Genomic DNA, 18429 nt, shown 5'->3' with positions numbered 1-18429 from the left:
GTTTTGGCTCTTGTTGGTTTACATCATTTGTGGTTACGACAGTTTATTAGGTTTACAGAGTAAATTAAAATTTAAGAGAACACTGTTACTAGAATGCTATTACTACATTACCTGATTACTCCCTCTTGTCGGATTCTGATGCACATGCACACAGAAACTCCTACTGGTAGCACAGTGTTTGCTAATGCGACATAATCTCAGTTATCTGTACTAGTCGGCACTGTCTTTAATAAACCAAGGGCTCCACCTGCTGTTCATTATATGTCAGTACATCAGTGGTACTGTGTAAGCCTCCATTTTAATTAATTGCGGTGCTCGCAACCCCATGGTTCACCAATAGGGGCAAAGAGGTTTAGGTCTGGGCTAAAAGCCATTACTGTCTGTTGTGACACTGATGACCGATGTATCATCTCTGTTCTTTGTCTAAAACTTCATACTTCAAACTTCTTTATGCAGACAGAGGGAAAAAAAAAACTTCTGCCTAATGCCTGAATATGAATTTGTGTAATGGATATATTAAGAGATTACACATATGCAAAAATGCCCGTGCGCACGGATGCACATTTTTCTTTTCAAAGTACTTTACTTACTGTGTCATCAAGGTTCTATTGTATTTATTTAAATGTTTATATTTATTGTTTATAGAAGATTCAGTAGTGTATCTGATACTTAATCTAAGATTAATGCACGTGTGAATCCACTTTTGAAATATGACCACACATAAGAGCGCAAGAAAAACATGTAGCAAGGCATAGGATATAACATATCCAAATATGAATAAGAATAACAGTTAAAAGAAAAAAAAACTGTACATAAACACTAAGCCAAATTGAACAAAATATGATCAGACAGCCCTGTACACTCAAAATGGAACATGCCACATTTGAACCAATCACAATCTCTTGCTATTGAGAGAAAAGCATTTTTATTGGTTGGTGAAACTGGCTGACTGACAGCAAATTGCATCTCTGGCTTTGGGAGGTTTATCAGGAGGTCTGACTCTCCTGTGACAAGTTTGTTCATCAGACTGAATGCTGGTCTTACAGAGACGCCAGAGTGAACATGCCGTTCCGAGAGGGAGAGCCCGTCAGCGCATTTCCAATATTCTTTTTGTGCTTTTCCACTCCCCCCCACTCCCCAATTTAGAATGTCCAGTTGTATTTTTAACAGCGCTCTGCTATCGATTCAGGACAGCGCAGACAAGCATGTGCTATCCTCCGAAGCACATGATGTCAGCTGCCTTTTCTTATAACACCACAGTTCGTAAGTCTGACTCATGCACACGAGTCGAAGAAAAACCCTTCGTGTGCCGCTTAACAGGCGAACTCAGGGGCACCAGATCGACCAGTTGGGGTCACTGGTGAATGGTGAGATGCTGTCATCCCGCTCAATTGAATCCTTCCCTTCCCTGGGTGACATAAGTGCCGATTGTGCATCATTTTGTCGAACTGTTGGCCACAGTCAGCACTGGCATGGTCTGGATTCCATACCAGACTGTGGGGCCCATCCGTAAACTGGAACCACGGCTGAATAAGATGAGCCACCCAGCAGCACCATGACTTCAGATCTCTTATAGTCAGTTTCTTCCCCAGTTCTCCACTTCCCCAAAGCCACAGATTCCATGGCCAGGGCAACATCACATGACACACGAAGCAAGGAGAAGAGAAAGGAAGGGCGTGTGAGTGTGAATTATTTCCCCCACAAGTGCTGGATTTTAAAACCTAGTGCGGTCGTGTTGTGGTGGAATGTGGTCCCTACAATGGGGACAGCAGAGTCTCTGCCCATCTTCTGCTGCAGACTGAAAACACACATGTTCTGATGCTGTGCTTCACCATCCTCTCTGCTTCCTCAAAATGCATGTAAAGAAAATGCATTTGGCATAAAACCAGACTTCAATTAGCACGTCTTATTATTGCCAGCTTATCTTGCATTATGTGACACCACTCCATAGTCTTTCTAAAATGACATGAAGCAAAATGATTTCAGATTATTTCATCCTCTAAATTGACTGAAGTTGTCCAACAGCTATTGCACATCATTTCCAGTCATTAGGACATTTTGAGCTGGTTAGTTAAGCTGGAAAAGTAGAAATAATGCTCCAACAGACTTAATCAATATGATGTTTACAAAAGACATGGGCCAGAACAGTGTGGAAATGAATTCGTAAATATTTCAACATTCACAAACCTTTATTGTTTCAGTCCATCATAATCACCGTTATCATCAAGAAAAGGTTACTGCCATTTGTTGGTTTTACACACTCATACACACACACATACACACGCATGCACGAACACAGAAACGCATGCACATGCATACACACAAATATTATATGGGCCTAGGTGTAATTAATACTAATAAGTGAGATAGTGTGTTGTTGGCCAGATTAAATCAGATTTCTTGGTTTAGAAAACATGCAGTGTTTAGTTAAATTTGGTTTCTGTACCGGATAATAGAGGTTGTGATGCCCCCAGTGGTAGCAGGCAGAACAGCATGCTAGCGGCAGGAATGGGCAATAGCATGCATCTTGTTCACATTACCATGTTACAAACTACAAATTCCAAGAATGTGAATAAAAATAACTCCCAGTTGAATTCAGATATAAAGGCTGCCTCCTGAAGAGTGTTTCTGATCTGTCACATAGGTTTTTCTTCACTGTGGTGAAAATTTTTGGTCATCAATTATTAAGAAGCATTCCTTAGCCTACCAGGCCCTTTGTGATTACTGAGCTGACCAGTGCTCTCTTTTTTGTTAATTATGTTCAGAATAGTTGATTTTTGCAAGGTTTAGCCTATGTCTCTAGCTGTTTTTTTTTCTTTTTCTTATTGCTCAGCCTCATGATGGCTTCCTTGACTTTCATCAACTACGGTCCTCATGTTGACAAACAACAATAACATACTCCAAAGGCAATCAAAAGACTAGAATCGAGACTAGATACTGAAAACTCTTTTATATCTGCACTAAGGTGATACTTTTACACACCTGACTAATCAGAAACACCTGTGAAGCCAAACAGTGCCCTGAAATGGTGAGACTGTGTATAAAAAGTGCTTTCATTTCTACTGGGTGAAACCAATACTCCCCCCCCCCCATCTACTATAATCAAATGTATAATACCTTTTAACAAATGCTGAGAACGTGCTATTTAACCACATGTGAATTGCCTGACTACAAATCTAAAATTGTGGAGTACAGAGCCAAATTAAGAAGGAAAAAAAGGGTTTTGGTCCTAAACATTATGGAGTTCACTGTATGTGCAAATATACATTTAAATACATGTAGGCTATTCCCAGAACTGCAGTACCATGTGATATTCTGTCATCACCATTATCAATCCATCATTATTATTATCATCATCAATAACCATCACCACCATAAATCATCATCATTTATCAACTCCATCGTCAATTCGTCATCGCTATTATCATACATCATCACCATTAATTATTAGCATGCTCATAATCGACCATAATCACCGTCGATCATCAATCAGCATCCCGCTCACAATAAATCATCACCATTAATCATTACCACCATCATCAATCATCAATCATTATGATAAATCATCACCATTACTCATCATCATCAATTATCAATTAAGCAGCACCATCAGTCCCTGTATCGGGGCTTGTATATTCCTGTACAATGCAGCTGAGGTTCTAGTTCTCAGTAGGTGCTGCTAGCACCCGTGAGCAGGAGCGTGCGGCAGTATCTCTGCCGGATGAGCTCGCTGACGTACACTGCAGTGTGCCCACCTAGCTTTCCCCTTCCCAGTGAGAGCCCTTTCATTTGCACATCTGCTGCTCGGGCTCGTTTGATCAGCTTGTTACTGACTAGGCCCAACCACAATCAGTTAACTTGTTCTCTCTGTGAAAAACACTCTGTCGGTGTGAAAGCGCGCGTTTCCACCCGCGTGCTTTTCTGTGAACGTGAGCGAGGTCTCCGCTGGGTGTGGGTAAAGAGCTCGACCTGCAGGGACAGCACTGCTAAGGGGGCGTACTGTAGTGTTAGCGGGCTTGGAGCCTTGGAGCCTTGCACTTCCCTGAAGTTGATTCTTGTTTCTTCCAGAGCTGCTGACTCAGTGGGAAAGGAGTGGGAAGGGGGGATTGGGGGGGGGGGTGGGACGGACGGACGGACGGAGATGGATTGTGTTCGGCACTCTGCTCCCATGTCGCTCCCTCACGTGCCCCGAAGCGAGATGCTTAGTTCGAATTTCTGCTGTGTAAATGGGGCATGTGTAAAATGTTAGCCACGGAAGGTGCACCGCATCAATAATGCAGGTTTCCATTCCCTCAAAAATTGCTGCATTGCTTCCTAGAACCCGCCCCCTGCCGTTTACCCCCAGAGCTTGTCTGAGCTCGGGCTGCCACTCAGCTGCCACTGAATTATTCAGTTTCCTGTCTGTGCTCAGGCTAAGCTGCTCTTTGGCATGCCTTGGCACCCAAGAAATTCTCCTGTGCAATGCTGGGCTCTACAAGCCTCAAAGCAAGCCTGGCCTGGCCATTTTTCACCAAGAAATTACCAACCAAACCACTGTTGCTGGCCCACCACAATTTCAAATGGAAACCAACATTCACCAACTATTTCACATTCTTAGCTATCTTGTTAAGCTGCATCCTAGCGTACCACTGATGAGCCGATCTGCAAAATGTCTGTGGAATAGCAGCTGCCCAATGGCGAGCCCTTAGCGTGCAGCTCCTGGGTGCTGTATTTTTGCTGGATGGGTTGGGTCGATTGTTTTCATGTAGAGATAACCATTGGTTCAATCTGGTTACCCACTGTAACCAGTGTTGATCTAAAGACAAGCCAAGAGCTCAACTTCCTCCACTCTTCTCCAGAGTTTTCTCTATGGAAACTAAATAGTGGAGGTTTTTCTGGGCAATACAGGCAATAAAAAAAGTCTAAATGTCAAAGCAATTATAACTGAGACATTTGAAATATCGCCCAAAGATAATGAGACATACAGAACAAGCCTCTCTCACCTCCCTCCACACATATAACTGCAAGATTATTATTTTCCGGTATTATTAACAAGTGGATCATTGTGATGGTGAAGAGGAGGTGTCTACCCACTGTCTCTAAATTGTGCTCATTGTGAACAATTCTGGCAACAAAATACATTTACACCTTTATACGCTAGTTAATTTTTGAATATTAGTTGACCATTTTATAGAATATTATTTTTCTACATTGGTCAGTATGTTCATTCTGCAGTTATTTTGTGCCCTGGAGCCTTTTGAATGCTATGGAATAGAACTGATTGATTCCGTTGATTAACCCCTGGTTAAGTTGGCCTCAGATATTTGCGGCTCTGGACTCTCCACCTGTGTGCAAGTCCTACCAGTGGTTCTCGACTCAGTAAGTGATCTATAGCCTCCCCTTGGAGCCCTTTACCCGACCATGACATGCGGCTGTAGGGCCAAATTTCGTCATGGTGCCACATCCCGTGAATTTCTATAATTCATACGTATTTAAAGATAGACTCTAACCCCTATGATGTTGCTAAATTATGGAACTTAAAGAATCATTTTATAGCCTCATACTGGAATTCATGATCTCTGGTATCCCCACCACAGTGTGTTAATAGCTATCAATATCATCTTGAATGTAAGGATGCAATTACACACTAGACCTATGTATGACAAGTGAGTTAAATTCACAAATCCACGTACAGTAGATCAATTCAAATAATCATGTAAATGAATGCATTCCTAAAGAAAATGATGAAGAGACCGGTGATTTTAAGTAATTTCAGTTGGCAATGTGAGTAATATCATATCGGTAGCAAAGACACGGTCTGATAAGCATGTGAATTAAACTAAATGGAGAGTCTGCCATTTTTTCCACCCAGTGCTTTACGGCTTCTTGGGTCCGCCTCCACATCCTAGAACTCCTGGGCACAAGCTACCACTCCAGTCCAGTAGGGGGAAGCATTTTAAAACGGGAAAAAAACTCTGTGTTTGCATGCCACTGGCAAAAGTATGTGCACTGTGAAACGTTCCTCCACAGCTGTTATTCTGACCATAATTACTGTTATTTCAATCTGTGAAAGAAGGTATACCTACACCATATATCTATGTGTGCAATGCTCTTTCATCATGCCATGTTGTGACACCTGTTTTCAGGCTTCTCAGTCACCTTGTCAAGATCTCTCAGTTGTAGTTACACCACTTCTTACGCCATTACGCTTGTAGAGGATTGCTGAAATGACAGAGGGGATGCGAATGGGGACGAGGGTGAGGGGGTGTGGGGGGTGATGGGCTGTTATTGAGGTTCCTTTGCACATTCTTAACTGATAATCCCTCCCCAGGGATGAAATGCTACTTTGTGTTGGCCGAGGGGGGCTGTCCTCACACAGGACAGCTGTTGGTCAGTCTGTCATTGCTGCCGCCCACTCCTGTGGTCTCACAAGAGCAGCATAAGCCCCATTCCAGCCCCAGAGACGGACAGCACTGTGGCTGGAACAAGCCTACTGTACTTTATTTAACTACTGGCTGCATCGATTCAACCCAATCTCCAGTCCGGTTTATGGAAGGCAAAAAAATAAATAAGGAAAAGACAGTTGTGTGACATCATCTTGCTCACTTTGAAAACAGAAAGGAGCTCCACCAATCCTGAAGTATGTTGGTAACAACCAATAGACCAAACGGCATTGATGACTGGTAGAAACTTTCAGGTTTTTGGCTGGACCGCAACAGCGGGGCCAGCCCTATAAACGCGAATGTCTGTGACTGAGTGACTGAGTGAGTGATGAAGTTACACCGTTGGTCGGCCGAGTTATGAAGTTACACCATTGGTCGGCCGGTCCAGCCATATACTAGGTTTTGACCTGGTCTTGTTTTCCTGATAATTCCCACACAGCAGTGCAGAGAAATCATATACCAATCTTCCAATAGTCTGACAGGTTGACTGCTGTATTGAAACATGTGATTCAGAGGTCATCGAAGATACAGTATCTGGCCCAGTTGCACTGCACTACACTGCACGTACACACTCACACAAATACACACTCGCAGAAATACACGCGCACACACACGCATGCACACACACACACACACACACACGCAGACACTCACTGAAAAATAAGACCATTTTCCTGTCCTGTCTGCCATTAGGCTCACTTTGTGAATGACATACCACGGTTAGGCTGTGCTGCAGGACAAAGATTCTATTAAGAAGGTAGTCAGTGGGTTGCTGACTACCTGCACAGTAGCTGTATAGATAATTACTGGGCAGTAGGAGGCAAACTCCTCTGCCCAGTTAATCTTTCACTGGCTGTCATGATCGGTCTTGCTGCCTAGCTCAACCCCCACTTGCCCTGTCAAGATGCTAGGCAATTGGACTGAACTGCGTCCAACGTACACCCCTCCAAAAGCTTTAGGCCCGGAGACAGTAAAATTAAAACTACCAGAGCCAGACAATTACAGAAAACATTGATTGCAAAAAGATCCTGTTGTGTTCTTTTGGGTGTTTTTAAAAGCACAAAACCTCCTTGTAACAGCCTGACTTTTTTGTGATGATGATGATAATGATGATGATGATGATGACAATCACAGCAATTATAATAATCCTCAAACAAAACAACCCTAAAAAGCATTCAAGTACCAATCTTCATTTTAATGTCTGTATGTCACAATAAATATTCCAAGGTAAATGTATGATCCAGTTCATATAGCTACCATTCGAATACAGTGAATTTTCGATTATTGTTATTGATTACATTCCGCAAACAGGTCAGATTAGCAACTGTTTCTTCATTTACTTATTTGTAAATGTTTTTGAATTTGTTTTTGAACCGTCACGTTCACGGACTTAGTTTGACGTAGTTTGATTACTATCCGTTTTCACTAGATGGCAGTATATGGTTGCGGATTGTGTTGGACGACGTCTCGAAATACGGAATTTAAATTCTCGCCATACTCCCGCACTCCCAGGGCGCGCGGGTGTTCTGAGGTGCGGATTCCACCGGCATAAGGAACAATAAATCCATCGGAACCGGTATTATACTTGTGGTTTAAGGCTGCGCACGTAGTAAGCTCCTCACCCACAGGGAGAGGTTGCCGTGTCATGCTGTCCAGACTTCCACTTGCCATCTTTATTGCATCTGATAAGACAGGATCTTTCTACCTTCGGCGACAGCGAATAAAATGCGTTCTGTAATTCGACAGCGTCAGAGCCGGTGCGAGGCAAGCTCATTGTGCTACATCATGTATTAGAGTCACACACATCAGGCCATTTTCAACTTTTTGAGTACAATTTACACGTGCAAAAAATGTACTTGTGTGGCATGCGTGTTTCCAATCTTTAACACTAAAAACTGATGAAAATGTGTCTTGTGGCGCGATGTAGCCTACCGCAACGTACGTAGACCGTCCTGTATCGTCTGTTTTGATTGCCACTGATTATCAGTTCAGTGCTGCTCTAACTCCATTTTCCTCAGATACACACGAGGCTGGAGCATATTCTGTGAGGAGTGTGTAATTTTTCTTTCCGGAGTACGCTATATTATCAGTTTTTAAACTATTGTAAAATACAAATTATGAGTAGGCTATCTGGATTGTGTTGATTGACCATAGGTTGCATACGCCAGGCTATCTGCGTCAATTGAAAAATAGCTATGACAGCTCTTTAACCGCGGCTCAGCTCCATGCATAAACCGAAACTAAGGCTTTAATCTTGAAAAGAGAATTTTTTTTTTTTTAGTTTTCGAGTCACAGCACACAAAAAAATAAGATGCCTTTCATTTGCGGGACGAAGTGAGCTCCTTCAAACAGCATTTGCGTTTCGAGTGCAAACATTTCTTAATCGCAGTAGTGAAGGAGGGGGGCTTCTTGGAGGTCAGATGCTTCTCCGATACTCAATCTCACATCGTTATAAGATACGGTCCCTTTTTATTTCCTTTTAGACTCGTCTTACATCCTATGGGATGATAGGGTACTGTCGGATAATGCAGGAGTGCAGTGGCTAACATGGTACTTCGGCAGATGGTCTTACCCAGAGTGCATTGTTTTCTTTTAGCTTCTCATTTGTCTGTTGTAATTGGATAGGGTAGTCCCACGGCCGCTGGCTGCATCTCTCTCTCTCTCTCTCCCCCTCTCTCTCTCTCTCCCTCTCTGGTTTATTGTTACACGGTGACATCAGGATTATTTGCTACAGTTAAAGCTTCTTACTGACAATGTGGACGTCAGCTGGGGATATATAATATATATTTTCAAGCTCTTCAACCTTTTCAACCGCATATGAAAACAGGTAAGAATCGACCATTTCTTCATTATTCTTCTTGAAAATGTTGCTGGCGTTAACGCTGGTGTTCTAATTTTGCTTTGCTTATTCTGCAACTCTTGGAAACATTATCGTGTATTCAAGAGGGTCATGGGGATTGCCGGCCACATAAAACAATGCCTTGCTGTCATCGCACTTTACGAAACACTCTCGGCTCCCCCAAATGCCATTAGCGGGTGTCCAGTAGAGGTATTACCACTGAACTTTTAAGAACTAGGCATGGTCTGGTATCTGTATGATCTGAAGTAGATAATGTATTTTAGTTTTTCTTTCGTGCAATGCTGAAATCGTCGGCCAACGGCAACTGGGATAGTTGCTTATGTGGAGTGGGCGAGATGTTATCACATGCCATTTATTATTCTGGAAGTCAGTGTGGCTGTATTTGTTTTATAACAGAATTTTACAGAGACTATGACCGCCTACTGTAGCTACGTGCATTAGCCAGGCTACTTCCGTCATAAGAATTTGTTAAGCTTATGCAAAAGTAGTCAACGTCGGAGTTAAGCCGTGCTGCGATTCACGTCCTTGGGTTTAGTTAGCATATGGCATGACCTCGACAGATGTACTTTGAGAACAAAAACAGTTTACTGGTTTTAAACATGGACATTATCTATTGTTTTGAGGTTGTTAGTGACTACAAAAGAAAAACCAGATGCGCCGACGGGTCATTGAATCGTATGCATACAAAGGAAGTTGTGTGAGCGCCCAGCGCACAACTGTGACAGACGCCTTATTCACGAACATTTAATTGCATTTCGCTGACCAAAATCCATGACAGATTATTTTGACCATTGCGTGAACTCCTGAAAGCACAAAGACAAATAATTATAGCGAATAGCTTTGCGTTATCATTGGTTTCCAACATGATTTTCATAGCCCAATAAAATGTTGGTTCTCTTACCAAATTGGACTCAAAATAATTATTTCCATGTTCTGTCGGTCTGGTAACCTAGCTGGCAGACAATTGGATGGGTGTTAGGTGAAGGACTGTGTCACAATAATGACTGGCGTATAAATTAATTGATAAGTGCGCAGTCTGCGTTCTGTTAGACTTAATAATGTGTACTACCAAACCCTGGACCAACCCTACTTTAAATTATGACGCTTCCTATTGTTCACCTGAACGTACATTGTGTGGAGGAAAGTTTTCCAATACATACTTAAACATTCGCTTCTTATGGGTCATATAGGCCTACAAGAGAATAAACTATTCAACGGTGGTGAAATGCGGAAATCTCAAAATGTGGGGAGCCACTATATGGTTTCCACTGAAGCGAAAAGGGTTTCGGTAATGCAAACGGTGTCAGAGCAGTGCTGGATGAAGGGTTACAAAGAAATGACAACAGAGGCACTCTTGGGCTCGAGTTTGTTGTTACAGAGTAGATGGCAACCTGACTGCATCTTCCATAATATCAAACAAGGAATGATTGAGTTTTTGCAATGTGAAAATGATTTCAAAATTGGTACAACAACAACTTGGAATTAACCATTACAACAGTCTCAACAATACACATCTTTACATAATGTCTAATCATATCTAATCAGCATGTTGTCTAATGAGCTCAGGCTAAACTAAAGCAGCAAAGTGTTTCAAAGCTTCCTTTTGAATCAAGTTCTGTGAAACTTAAGTTCTTTCTAAATGCATTCAAAAAACACACAAACTAAACCTATAAATATATAACTGCGTTTGTGTGTGTGTGTGTGTGTGTGTGTATATATATATATATATATATATATATATATATTAAAAAAACCTACTTCACTCAATTTTTTAGTTTTGAGCTTAACTAAAATTCATTAGTTGTGTTGTTCAGAAAACTTTAGATTTAACTGTTAGAAAGACTGAGTTTAAAGTGAATGAAATCTAAGTTCTGAACTAATGAATGTTAGTTGACAAAAATTTTTACATCTAAGTTAAGCTGTATTAGTTCATACCTACACAGTTGATCAGTCTAATGTATTTACTGTTGGTAATTTTATATCAACTTTAACATGCATTTCTTTGTCCAGTATTGTTTTACATAAAATGATAATATTCATGCAAAGAAAAAAAAATATATATATATATTTAATTTCTTTTGTTTCATTTGGCTTGTATACTTTCTTTCAAATTACAGATGGTCACAATGTCAATACCACTCATGGTCAAGAAGATAATTGTTTTGAATACATTTTTACTGATGAAAATATCTCCAAGAAACAACAGAAGAATAGGCACAGAAAAATGTTCTAAGAGTACTAGACTTCTTCTTGAGCGCAGCATTTCCACAAGTTCTGCCAGTACTATATATATATATATATATATATATATATATATAGATATATACACACACACACACACATATATATATATATATATATATGTATATGTGCACACACGCGCGCATGTTTGTGTTCTTGCTTGTGTCGGTGTGTTTGAGATAAACAGAAAAAAGCATATAGGTTAACACTATAAAGAATTGCAATGTGCCAGTACTAAAAAAAAACACAGCGGAGCAAAATGTTTACCTAAGAGTATTCAATTGTTCCAATTATTATTTTTTATTTTTTGTAGAAATGTATGTCCCACCTACCCGACAAAAGCATCAAACAGACAGCCTACACTCACAATGTCAGAGCAGGGATTAAGATGAAAGTTTAATTTGTTTTTGTTTGTTTGTTTGTTTTGAACATACTTACATTTCAAAGTAGTGCCATCTATTTTTAGCTGAACAGAACAGCACACAGCGAATGCTGCTGGGTGGCAGTCAGCTCTGAGGAATGCTAGACTCGCTCTGATTAGGATGCAGCCTCTGCTTGCCAGAGAGTGAGGCTGTGTTTTAAGTTTATGTGCATGACATAAATGCATGTGATTAATGCAAATTTTTGTTGGTTCTGTTTTTTTTATTTTAAAATACCATTTTGTAGTTCAAAGGCAATACAGCAGTGCCCCACCACCCCTCCGGCAATTGACTGTAGCAGCGAAACTGATCATCAGAAGGCTGTGTGCAATAAAAGGTTTCGAAAGAGATATTTATCATTTTCTTCTACTGTGGTACCAGAAAACATGGCCTCGGGCCTTAAGTGTATCTTCTAGTTGAGAGCCATTTGGTGTTTATGTGATAATATCTAATAATAATTTAGCTACCATCAATTATTAAGGAGTATTTTGCTGTTGAATTATGATTTTGGTCTGCAATTGCGTGATGATGCTCTTAGCACAGAATTCTGTAGACCTACAATTTTTTAGCTACTTCGAAAATAAATCCCCCCTTAAGTCCCCCTTTTGATAAAAGTCTCTTGTTCATACACAGAGGTTGGTAAACACAAACAGATTCCTTCCACACCCAGAAATAGAAATACTTTTTAAATGGATTTGCTTGATGGGACTTCTAAATGTTTTTGTTTATCATTTCATAAGTTACGGAAAAAGTCAGAGGTATTTGAAATGAGTACTAGGAAAATATACAGTTTACTGTATGCACAACTAATAAACAGCCATTACAAGGCAAGATTTATAACAGCTTGGTATGCTGGATTAAACATGTTCCCAGGGTTTAACTTTCCCATTGAACAACCCCCTTTATTACAGGCAGTTTTCTCCTCAATTCCACAGAAGATTCTATTTGTTTATGTATCAGTCAAGGTAGACTGCGTGCGAAAAACTGCTGTAACCCAACACAATGGGGAATCCAGCTGGTTGCCTATTGTGGCCTACTCTAAACAAAGTTTATTTTCATGAATTTAAATGCTAAAAAATCACCCTTGAACAAAAACTGGCCTGCCCATAGCTGCATGGCTAACTGTTCCCCAGAATGGGAGCTATTACACGTTACGTCAACAGCAAACAAGCAGGAGCAGAGATAGCAGCAGTTGTGCTCTGATCATCCCATTGGCGCGCGCATACAGTTAAAGGTTTACGTCCACTCTTACAGCTGTTACACTTGTTTTGATCACACTATCCAAAATGAATTTCTGCACATTTTTTATTATCCAAATGTGAGCAGCAGTGAGGTGCTCATCTTGAACATTTTGTTGATTTCGGAGGGATTTTATTCATAGCACCGTGAAAAAAGAAGACTAAAGCAGAGTGCACGCGGGCTTCTTTCTAAAACGCTTGATCATGGTCTAAACATAGAGCTGATATCCGTTTGCTTGGCCATTTTTACTTCAGTAGGAATTCTTTACCCGTCATTGTCACACTCCGCCCTCCCGCTTTGCTCCTGCCTGCTGTCAGCCATGTCACCATTACTTCTGATGCGTCTGAAGTTCTGTGAAATGTTCTGGAAGCTGTTTTCGCTGTTGTTTTCCAGGTTCGGATTTTTATCTCTGCACATAAAAACCTTTGTTTTCCAGCGTGGTTCTGCGTCGCACCCTCATAACTTCCCCCCTCTCTGTTTTACCTCGTCTTCTCTTATGTCAGTCACCAAGGGAGGTCGCTTTGAAAGACTGCTTTTCAGTCGGAAGTGTGAACTGTACCCTATGTGTATGAAGTGCCTTAATTGTGAGGCGTGAAAACATGGAACTTACTTGTGAGATGAAGAAATAACTTTACTCTTATTTTTAATGCATTATCTTTTCACTATATTGTGAAGCACTTATTTCCTCGTATGAAAGGTGTCCTGTAAGTGAAGAGTGTACAGCATTATAAACGGCATTATTGTTCGTTTAAAAGGGATTGTGGAATGCTGTTACGACATAAAGGAAAATAAGATATGTATCTGGGTTTCGGTTTCAAAGCTGTAGCAGTGAGCATAAGTCGTGTGCATTAACTGCAGCTCAGTTTTGTTGGAAGAGGAGAAACCAGGAAAGGAAAATGGCAGCTAGACACATCACATTGCCATGCTGCATGAGAGATGTAGGCCATGCTTAATTGAAATGCAGACACCTGTTAATTAGAGAAAGAGATTTTTTTTTTCTTCTTGCAAGTCGCTAAATTAATAGCAGCCGCCATTTTTTATTAACCGTGCCGCGGCTCCGCGGAAATCCAGGCCCGACTGCAAATATGATCATTAGGCAACTCGCAGCGTTAATGCGCCATAGATTCACCTCTGATGTCACAGTTTTACTCGAGAGAGACTGTCTAGCTCTCCATCTGAGAAAATAAGCAGCCTGTAGCACACCCCGAAGATGCTCTTCACAGTTAGCTTTCCTCAAATTTCACGTGAAAACACTCAAAGTGCTACTGTGACCATGGGATGTTCCCCCCCCCCCCTTCCCAGAAGTAAGTTATTAACCTGTAACCTTCCAATCCAGCAAGTGGATTTCCAGCCCTCTCTCACAGCGGCACGTTATTCCTCAGGGCGTTCTGAGCACTCTGAAATGAGTGTACTCCTTTCCTTTTTAAAACTACCAACACTCGTCCAATTCAGCAGTGCCCAAGGGTCTCCCCTCACTTACTCTGTCCCACTAATATGGACGCCAATACCGAAGGAGCTCATTCTCAAACTGTACGTCACCCTCCGTGTCCCAGAGCGTGCTGGAGAAATGACAGCAGAAGCGATCGTTCCTTCTCTATCTTTTTACAGGCCCGCGTAAATAAAACCCGTAAAATAAAGATTAAAAATAGTGTGGGTGGAGGACAGTTTTTCTCAATTCATCCCAAGGCCGCACCACACTGTCCTGGTAGCCCACTATTCATATGGGAGGAATGATGTCACTCAGTGCTGACATTTTGAAGACAGCTTGTCTTTGAAGACTGACACAGCATGTGAGATATTTCAGTTATATAAATAATCCAAGGTAAAAGTAATATTTCCACATTCAGAATAACCACATACAACTGGAAATGTCAAGCAATCTGTCTGTGAAACAGGTGCCTGTACATGTCATGGCACTACAATTAAATCTATATTTCGAGCTTTGTTAAGTAGGCCCTTCTTGAAGGTTGAAAACTGTATGTAATCGTTTTTTTTAATCCGTCATTTTGAATTAGTCATTTTTCCAAAGATTTGATTTTATTTGCACTCAAAGAAAATATTATCATTCAGAATTTCAATTGAAAACAATTCTCATCCTATTTTTTAACGCCTCAGTGAACTTCAGTAGTTATCAAATGCAACAAAGTTCAATGGCTCGTAGTAATGAAAATGTCAGAATGCAAAATGTATTCTTGAAAACACATATGACAAATGCTGTTTATAAACAGTGATGAAGAATCTAATGCAAATTCACGCATTTAATATAGAATAGTAGTTTTCAATTCAGCTTCTACATCAATAGAAATTGACATCAATAATTAACTCACAATGCAGCGAGTTAAATAACCAACCGGCGATAGCCTAAATAAACACCGTGTTCGGCGTAAGAAGGTATTTGTTTTTGCTGATGGGAGGGCTCTGAAAGATGCATCGTGCCACTCATTTTATGGAGGGAAAGAGCAAATGAAGAAACAAAACATGAAAAAATAAAATATGGCCGCCCCTAAGTGCTGTGTTTCAGCCCCCAAAGCCGTAGGCCTCCGCTCAAGCGCGTAATCAGGTTTAACGCGAGCAGGGTTCTCTCGTCTCCAGCACGCCACTTCACGGGAGGATCTGGGTCAAATGGCTTGTCTCATTAAGTGGGAAAAAGGCGTCATCGTTGGGCCCACACAAAAAAAAAAGTGGGTTAGTGGCTGACTAAGAACAAAGGCGAGTTTGTCCCAGGGTCCAGTTTGCCCCATTCAGGCACGGCTGCACAATTACCTCAAGTGCGGCCATGACGGATCGGGGGAAGTGCTGCTGTCCGCCCTCCCCAGTTCCCCTCCCCACCCCCCAACAAACAGCAGTACGGGTCATGAGCACGGGTACAATGTGACAGGTCTCATGAAATTTGGTTTCGCCATATCCGCCACACCCCCCAGTGTTTAGCTTTGTGTTTCTGGGAAGGGCGGCGTGTGTACGTGTGTGGGGTGGCGAGGCCCGGCAAGACAGGCCTGAGCTCTTGACATGGAGGAGCCAGATTGGGGGTCAGACCAATGAAGTAGGTTTTTTTTTTTGGTTTAAAGAGCACACTGGGGAACGTACAGGTGATACATGGCTGCAGAATCACCAGTTCATCTCCCCCCTCCCTCACTGGTCTCAGGAGTGGAGGTGAGGCAGATTTATGTCCGGTGTCAAGGAGGGTGACACCACTGCAAATGAGGTGCCCCCACCTTGTCCACAACCCCAGTTACGGTGTCTGTGGGGGCAAGGGGGGGTATACATATTCACTGAGTCCCTCTATTAATTAAAGGCGCGGCTGATACACTGGTAGGAGAACCACAACACCACCGGGGTATGAGGCAAGGGGTCATAAAAGCATACAGATTGTCAACAACTGTCCTGGATTTTTCACAAATCTTGAATTCTACAAATGTTTCAAGCTGAATTCAATTCAAAACTCTTGCCCTTATGCTCCTCTACAGTCTATACAGCCAGAGACTTCGCATGCATACATTTCCTACTGTTTGCATTCTCCATTTTTAAATCCCTGCGATTCTCTTTCCTTGTATACCATTTGCTCTTTCCCGTGGTTGGAAGGAACGAGAGTCATACTTTGCGTTGTCTCCTAAGACATTGTTTCATTATCACTATGATTATTATGATGTAATTACTCAGGGTGGCTGTCAGCGCTCGCATGTTAGATATACACCATTTACACAGCTGGAGCTTTAATGAAGGCGTTCATTACAAACGCCTTACTCAAGGGTACAGCAGCGGCGCCCTCGCTGTCAGAAGCACTGCTCTAATAACTCTGTATTTACACGGCATCCCTGCTCTCCTGCCGCACAGCTTCTCTGCAGCTCACGCCTTCAGTGCCTTCAGCTCACATCCTCATGCGCCGTTTCTTACTCAAGGCTTTCCCAACTTTCTCCTAATTGCAGTAGATCCATTTCCCTGTAAATGGGCCTTCCCAAGGTTAACTGCTGGCATATTAATTGAGTCTTCAATTAATTTAATACGAGGTAATTTTAATGTAAGTTTAGGTAATTTATGGATTATGTGTGTCATGTTTTGAGGAATATCTTCTAATATGATCACATGACAGGAAAAGAAATGACGTTGTGTCTTTCATCTTGTTTTCGAAATATTCCACGGCCTACCAAAGGCTGGGAGGGAGTGCCAATAAGTACAAAGACCCTGCAAACAGCAGCTACATGTAAAATAACAAACAAAAGTTCCTTATGTGCCTCGAAAATGAAGAATGTTCCCAGGGCCGGGCAGCGATCATACGAGGGGTTATTCGTGGGCGCCTTCGCGCATGTTTATTCATTAGCGCGTTTGCGGAATGCTGGCGCGTACAAGAGCGTTACTGTTGCCGGCCTTAACGGTCCCCTCCCCGGATCACAAGGGCCAGCTTTGTGCCTCTGCTCAGGCCAGGGGCACGGCGGACAAAAGCAAGTGACACGCAGTGTGGGCTGGGCCAGGGGGGAGGGAGGGAGGGAGAGAGTGGGGATGGGGGGGGGGGGGGTTTAGGGGAAATGTCAGCTCTTCAGTGCCTTTGCCCTCCAGAGGATCGGAAGAGTCTGAGAAGGGAGTGAGAGAGACCTTTGATGCATTATGAGATACAATAAAACCAGTTCCACACAATGCACCACAATTCCCGTATTTACACTCAAGAGAAAGAAAGGGGGAGGGGGACAGTGAGAAAAGAGGGGGGAAGAAAGGGGAAAGACAGAGCAAGTGAGAAAAGAGAGGAGAAGAGAAACAGGGGAGAAAGGGGGAGGCAGAGAGGAAGAGAGTGGTGGGGGGGGGGGGCGTGCAGTGCAGCGACTGCTGAGACAGGGCCACAGTGACTCAACGTGCCCGTATTTAATTTCCTAATGCACTCCTGGAATCACAGATCTAATAAGAGCGGAGGGAGAAGAGGCCCTTCCATAATGAAAACTAGCCTGCATCTCCGCCAGCTGGAGACAGGGCGGGGGGATGGGAGGGGAGAGAGAAGATGAAGTTTCTCATAAATTACTGAAAGACTGACACTCACGTCACCATAGCCAGCAAGAGATGCCAGTAACCACCACTCCCCCCCCCCCCCTTATGCATTGTGCATAGATGCCTGGTGTGGCAGCCAAGGCAAAAGGCTTTAGTCAAAAGAAAATCTCTGTGCCGACAGACCGCTGAGCCACTTGGCTTGTGCTGCACAGGAAGAGCATCGTGGGTTTTTTTTTTTTTTTGTACAGTCGCTGGCACGTCCATAACACGATCGCAG

At 42.3% G+C, this 18429-nt stretch overlaps 1 protein-coding gene and 1 long non-coding RNA gene across 8 annotated transcripts in view; one reads left to right on the top strand and one right to left on the bottom strand.

Moving 5' to 3' along the window:
* LOC135237295 (uncharacterized) overlaps nucleotides 1-18429 on the bottom strand; it is an 84926-nt gene that overhangs the window by 64657 nt on the left and 1840 nt on the right. The gene's annotated exons all lie outside the window — the stretch shown is intronic.
* Nucleotides 8810-18429, top strand: part of pcbp4 (poly(rC) binding protein 4) — a 63348-nt gene continuing 53728 nt past the window's right edge. Inside the window, exon 1 of one of the 7 annotated variants that reach the window (XM_064304275.1) lies at nucleotides 8810-9249. The gene's annotated coding sequence lies outside the window, so the exon portion shown is untranslated. The remainder of the gene's footprint in view (nucleotides 9250-18429) is intronic. The other 6 variants (XM_064304273.1, XM_064304274.1, XM_064304278.1 and 3 more) reach the window with 6 other exon arrangements.

The sequence above is a fragment of the Anguilla rostrata genome, chromosome 13, assembly GCF_018555375.3.
Source record: "Anguilla rostrata isolate EN2019 chromosome 13, ASM1855537v3, whole genome shotgun sequence".
Lineage (NCBI taxonomy): Eukaryota > Metazoa > Chordata > Actinopteri > Anguilliformes > Anguillidae > Anguilla > Anguilla rostrata.
This window is presented reverse-complemented; position numbering and strand designations above follow the sequence as displayed.